Here is a 6,497-nt window from a genome sequence, read left to right as displayed (position 1 = left end):
AACGTCAACAGTTATTTGCGAAGCATATGATAATAACTTCATTTTTTTTCACAAATTGGATATCAGAAATTTTGCAGCTGGAATATGCTTTCGTCACTAGACTTTTACCTCGTGTAGATTCAGTAGACAGGTAATATCATCCAAGCCTCTGCCAAATTTAATAAAATCAACTGAGAGCCGTTTTGTCAGAAATCATAAAACGTAAACTAAACTAAGTGGGCCGGTGCTACAGTCGAGCATACCTCGACTGTCAGAGATCCCGTACTTACTATGGCAAAACTAATAATGGAAAAAAACTAAATATATTTAAGTTCTTAAATGTATATTCTATCAGATTGGTAACGATATCTTATAAAACAAAAAGTTTTTCATACTAAGACTTGATTTTCGCTTGATCGGTCCTATGACAGCTATTTGAGAAAGTGATCTGATTTTAACCAACTTTGGACAGGATATATAAAACCAAGTTATATGCTTTTTGCAACAGTTTGGTTAAAATATATCATTAAACAAAAGTTGTTCATACTAAAACTTGATTTTCGACCGATTGTTCCTATGGGCGCTATATGATATAGTGGAAAAATTAGGTGGAAATTAACTTTTAGCATACAAATTATTTTTTTATTTTGTTGAGCTTATGGCAATATAGGTTTCGTTGCCTTAGTATTGTTTGGTTTATAATGGATTTATTATAATTAATTAAAATACAAAATTTAGTGCTCCGAGAAGCTTGGTATCCGATTCATTTATTTATTTATTTATTTACGATATGATTCCTAACGCTACAAGGCAAAGCTTGGAAATTAAGGCGCTAGTCACTTATATTAAAGTTTAAGTTTACATGTCAACTGAAATTGATAATTTAGGTTAACATTGAATTATAATCTATACACATATATCGCTTTGTCAATTGACTTTCTTAACATTGAATTATAATCTATACACATATATCCTTTGTCAATTGACTTTCTTAGCATTGTACAGCCCAAACGGTTTGACGTACGACCTTGCCGTTTGCCAAATTCGACCTGTAAGTGCGTCAGGTTTACATGTGGTTGAGTTTGGTCAAGCGCTGTATTCAGTGGCAAAGTAGTGCAGAGATGGTCTGTTAGACTCACGCGCAAGGCTTCACGGGTTCAAGACCTGCCGGTTCAGCTGACAAATAATACTTTTTTTTTTTTAATTGTTTATTCGTATTTTTTAAATCAAAACTAATATTTTGCTACATTCTGCTTTTTTATTGTTGTTTGCAGCGGTCTTAGTACTTAGGTAGTGAAGAGGATGGTGTCCGTAGACTCACGGGCACGGGTCTGGAGCAGAACAGACCGAGAAAGATTTTATTTGTATTTATTAATTTCATTTATTAACATTTTAATAAATTTTGATATATAACAATTTGGTCAAAATCGAACATAGGAACAATCAGGATCAAATTAAGCTTTAGTATGAAAATCTGATCTGTTGCTTAAGTTATCTCAACCAAACTCACAGATTCGCTTTTGCATGCCAAGTCTTAAATTTTTCTGCCAAATCTGGAATTTCCCCGCCAAATCCGGCTTTCCGCCAAATCTGGCTGCGTGAATATAACTATTATTTTATCTTTCAAAAATGTTATCTTATATAATTTGTTGCTACTTATTATATTCAGCAGGAAATTTTAACAGCTAAAAATTTTAAATTCTTCTCTAATAACTGATAATAATTGCTTCGTACAGACGGTGAAAAGCGTAGTAGTAGTCTGATTTGAATAAGAAGGTATCATGTCATTTAGCTGGTACTGATTACTGATCCATGGCAAAAACTAATAATGGAAAAACTTAAAAATATTGGGTTAACTTAAAATGTATATTCTATCAGATTGGTAACGATGTCTCATTGCCATAAAAGATTTTCATACTAAGACTTGATTTTCGCCCGATCGGTCCTATGACAGCTATTTGAGAAAGTGATCTGATTTTAACCAACTTTGACAGGATATAAAAAACAAGTTATATGCTTATTGTATCAGTTTGATTACGATATCTCATAAACAAAAAAAAGTTTTCACACTAAGACTTGATTTTGACCCGATCGGTCCTATGACAGCTATATGATATAGTGATCCGATTTGAACCAACTTAAGACAGGATATATAAAAAACCAAGTTATATGCTTATTGCATCAGTTTGGTTACAATATCTCATTAAACAAAAGTTTTTCATACTAAGACTTGATTTTCGCCTGATCGGTCCTATGACAGCTATTTGTTATAGTGATCTGATTTGAAGCAAATTTTGGACAGGGTATATAAAACCTACTTATATGCTTATTGTATCAGTTTGATTACGATATTCATAAAAAAAAAAGTTTTTTCATACTAAAAAACTTAATTTTCGACCGATTGTTCTATGGGCGCTATATGATATAGTGGTCCGATTAAAAAAGAAACAAACTTGATCTGGTTCAAAATTGAGAATCTACATACCAAATTTGGTGTCACTAGCTTTTAAATTGTTCTTATAATTTGATATAATTTTTTCGATTTGTGGGCTATAAACTGGGCTTGGCCAAATTTTTTAAATAAACTTGATCTGCTTGCAATATAGAGACCTCTGAGATCTAGGTGTTCATACAGACGGACGGACAGACAGACAGACAGACAGATACATTTGACAGACAGACACAGACAGACAGACAGACAGACAGACGGACAGACGAAAATTGCTATATCGACTTGGCTATTGATGCTGATTAAGAATATATATACTTTATAGGGTCTGCCACGCCTCCTTCTGCCTGTTACGCACATATTCGTTAAAAAAAAACCCAATAGACCCTGTACTTTTAAATACAGGGTCTAAAATACGAATAACAATAAATTAAAAAATTTATATTTGTCTGTGCTGAACCGGCGGGTCTTGAACTCGTGAAGCCTTGCGCGTGAGTCTAACAGACCATTTTCTTTGCCACTGAATGCTGCGCTTGACCAAATTCTATATTTTTGATTTAAAAAAAATACGAATAAACAATAAAATTAAAAAAAAGTACAATTTACCTGGGCTGATCCGGCAGGTTTTGAATCCGTGAAGCCATGCGCGTGAGTCTAATAGACCATCCTCTGCACTACTTTGAAACTGAATGCCGCGCATGACCAAACTCTACTATTTTGATTTAAGAAATTAAAAAAAAAACTAATATTTGCCTGGGCTGAGCCGGCAGGTCATGAACCCGTGAAGCCTTGCGCGTGAGTCTAACAGACCATCCTCTGCACTACTTTGCCACTAAGTGCCGCGCTTGACCAAACTTTTTTCATGTAAACTAAAAATACATGTAAACTTTGAACTCCATTTTGACGCACTTACAGGTCGAATTTGGCAAAACGCAGCCTTATCTCCCGATGAAATTGTCATAAATTTGTTGTCCCAAAACTTTAAACTTGTATCTTGAGCCGTTTGGCCTGTACGATGATATATGGATGAGTGAATGAGTGTACTGGACAAAGAATTGTATATATATATAGATATATAGGGGCTCCGCCTCCTGCTCACTTCGATCGCCAACCCCCGGCTCGCTTCGCTCGCGGAATTGAAGCGTGGAAAAAAGAAGCACTTCTAATATTTTTCTTGAATAAACCATGGACCGTAATCATTATAAGTTATATTATAAAAATTACTTGGTAATGATTATATTTAAATTTTTTATGTTTTTCAACAAGAATAATTATTGGTTATGAGTAATTTAATAAAACGTACACCATAATCATTTTTTTTTATAAAAAAAAAAAAAAAAAAAAAAAAAACAATATTATTGATAAAAAAATAAAATAAAAAAAATAATCATTATTATTGATCAAAAAAAGAAATCAAAAATTATGATGAAAAAATGATGAAAAAAATTATTTTATTTTTTTGCTCAAAAAAAAACTCAAAATAGTACAGGGGTAAGCTTTGTGATTCCTTTATAAGGATATGCAATACTATTGGTGAAAAGTCGACTACAGAATCCGTAAATTACTGCCTACATTTTGGGCTTAGTTCAAGATTTTGTGTACTTAAAGTAGTATGTTTTCAATTTTAACAGACTTTAACTAAGCAAAACATTGTCATAATATATTAATTTTAATCTTAAACATACACTAGTATGTATACTAAAATTAGCAAAATACCAAAATTAAATATTATTTAATAATGGTGTATTTTGTTGGTAAGCAATAACGCGACAAATGTTGGCTTAAAGTCCCCTAACGTTTGTGGCTTGTTGGTAGACGAGCGACTTCACATATCCCCAAAGAAAATAATCGAATGGTGTCAAATCACACGATCTTGGTGGTTATCATGGCTCTATACCGGTTTCCATTAACGGTAACTGACGCTCCAGCATAATTTCGGAAGAAGTATGGCCCAATGACTCCACCAGCCCATAGAGCACACCAAACAATCAGTTTTGTGGATGTAATGGCGTCTCAAGGGTTTCATGTGGATTACCTTCTGTCCAAATGCGGCAATTATGCTTGTTGTTGTTGTTGGCAATTATCACTGAACAAAATTTTGCGATAAAAATCAACATCGAGATCAATCTCATTTTCGGCCCATACACCAAAATCACGACGCATTGCATGGGCGCGCGGCTTTAATTCTTGAACAAGCTGGATCTTGTAAGGTCGTAAGCCAAGATCTTTGCGCAAAATTGTTTTCTTCGGTGCGCACTGTTCGAAGTCTCTGCATTATTATATATTATATTATATTATTTTAGCAATTTCCACTTCTTCATTGGCTAAAACAGCTGATACGGTCGATGACTGCTGTCGAAACGTTTTTGAAACCGAGCTCGAAGGGTAAAATCAAGTCCATTTCGGTCAGAATTGTGAACACCAATTAGTATAACTTTCGTTTTCGTTTCGTTTTTACTTTTGAAAACGTTCGGAATTCGGAGCAGGCCTGTATATTACGTTATTTCCCTAAAAGGAGGTGTAGTGTGCATATGCCTTAAATGAAACCCTGTATTCATTTATATATTATGTAGCACTTTTGCATGCAATCACTGCGGACGGCAGTTCGCGCTAGTGACGAAAGCAGCACGAAGGGTGAAAGGCGACTAGCAATATATACAGCCATGGAAAATTTGCTATGACTGTCTGATCAGATCAAGTTATATACCGATCGATAAGGGATTGTAAATGGAGGGTCAAAATTTAAATGATTGCAGCTTATGGGGCTGTTGGGGCCTTTTGGTAAAATTTGTTTATTTCTTAAAATACGCGTCGATTCATACCTGGATCACCCAAATCCAACAACTAGTTCAAAAGATAATTGAATTAAAATTTTAGTGGACTTCTCAAAATAAGATGACAAGTCAGTTTGTCTGTTTGTATCAAAGCGCAAAAAAAGCTTGGATTTAATAATGGGGACTCATTCCCCTACAAAAATCTAGAAATATTTGTTCTACGACTTTTTGAGAAAACCGCTAGTTTAGCGGGAAAACGCTAAATTTAGAGCAAAAGGGCAAATGCTGACTTGATCTCGGTGTTCAGTAAACACAGGGACAGCAAAAGCTCGGCCTACCGATCCTTTTGGTTTAAAGAGTTTTTAACAAGAGGTGTCAGAAAAGTTACCATAGGATAACTGGCTTGTGGCGGCCAAGCGTTCATAGCGAAGTCACTTTTGATCCTTCAATGTCGGCTTTCTATTTGTGAAGCAAAATTCACCAAGCGTTGGATTGTTCACCCATGCAAGGGAACGTGAGCTGGGCTTAGACCGTCGTGAGACAGGTAAGTTTTACCCTACTAATGACAAAACGTTGTTGCGACAGCATTCCTGCGTAGTATGAGAGGAACCGCAGGTACGGACCAATGGCACAATACTTGTTCGAGCGAACAGTGGTATGACGCTACGTCCGTTGGATTATGCCTGAACGCCTCTAAGGTCATATCCGTGCTGGACTGCAATGATAAATAAGGGCAATTTGCATTGTATGGCTTCTAAACCAAAAGTTTATTATTCATTAAATAGACGACAATGGATGTGTTGCCAATGTTACGTATAACATAGTAAATTGGGAGGATCTTCGATCACCTGATGCCGCGCTAGTTATATATCAAAACATTATTTAATACAATGACAAAGCCTAGAATCAATTGTAAACGACTTTTGTAACAGGCAAGGTGTTGTAATTGGTTGAGCAGCTGCCATACTGCGATCCACTGAAGCTTATCCTTTGCTTGATGATTCGACAATCAAAAAAATCGATCAACAAACACACACATATTAATATGTAAGGATATATACATGTATATATATATATATATAAGTTAACAGTGCAGTATTTCCCCCTTTACTCTCATCGCCCCCGCGATGAGCTGCACATTTCAAGCGCTGTCGCAATATCCGCCAACAGCCCAGCGTCTACTTCCTCGTCGCCCCCCGCGCCGAGTCAGCATTCTAAGGGCCGTTGACTCGCCGAAACAGCGGCTTCGCTGAGACAGCGGTCACCATATCCGCTGTTGCACAACACCGGCAAGT

At 35.7% G+C, this 6,497-nt stretch overlaps 1 long non-coding RNA gene across 1 annotated transcript in view; it reads left to right on the top strand.

The window, feature by feature from the left end:
- The window catches only part of LOC117793713, a 7,223-nt gene extending 1,015 nt beyond the window's left edge, over nucleotides 1–6,208 (top strand). The window contains exons 2-3 of the long non-coding RNA XR_004618302.1: nucleotides 2,597–2,602; nucleotides 5,809–6,208. This is a non-coding gene — a long non-coding RNA (uncharacterized LOC117793713). The remainder of the gene's footprint in view (nucleotides 1–2,596; nucleotides 2,603–5,808) is intronic.
- Nucleotides 6,209–6,497: the final 289 nt, after the last annotated feature.

Source organism: Drosophila innubila, chromosome X, assembly GCF_004354385.1.
Source record: "Drosophila innubila isolate TH190305 chromosome X, UK_Dinn_1.0, whole genome shotgun sequence".
NCBI lineage: Eukaryota > Metazoa > Arthropoda > Insecta > Diptera > Drosophilidae > Drosophila > Drosophila innubila.
Note: the sequence above shows the minus strand (reverse complement) of the source record. Positions and strands in the feature narration are given on the sequence as shown.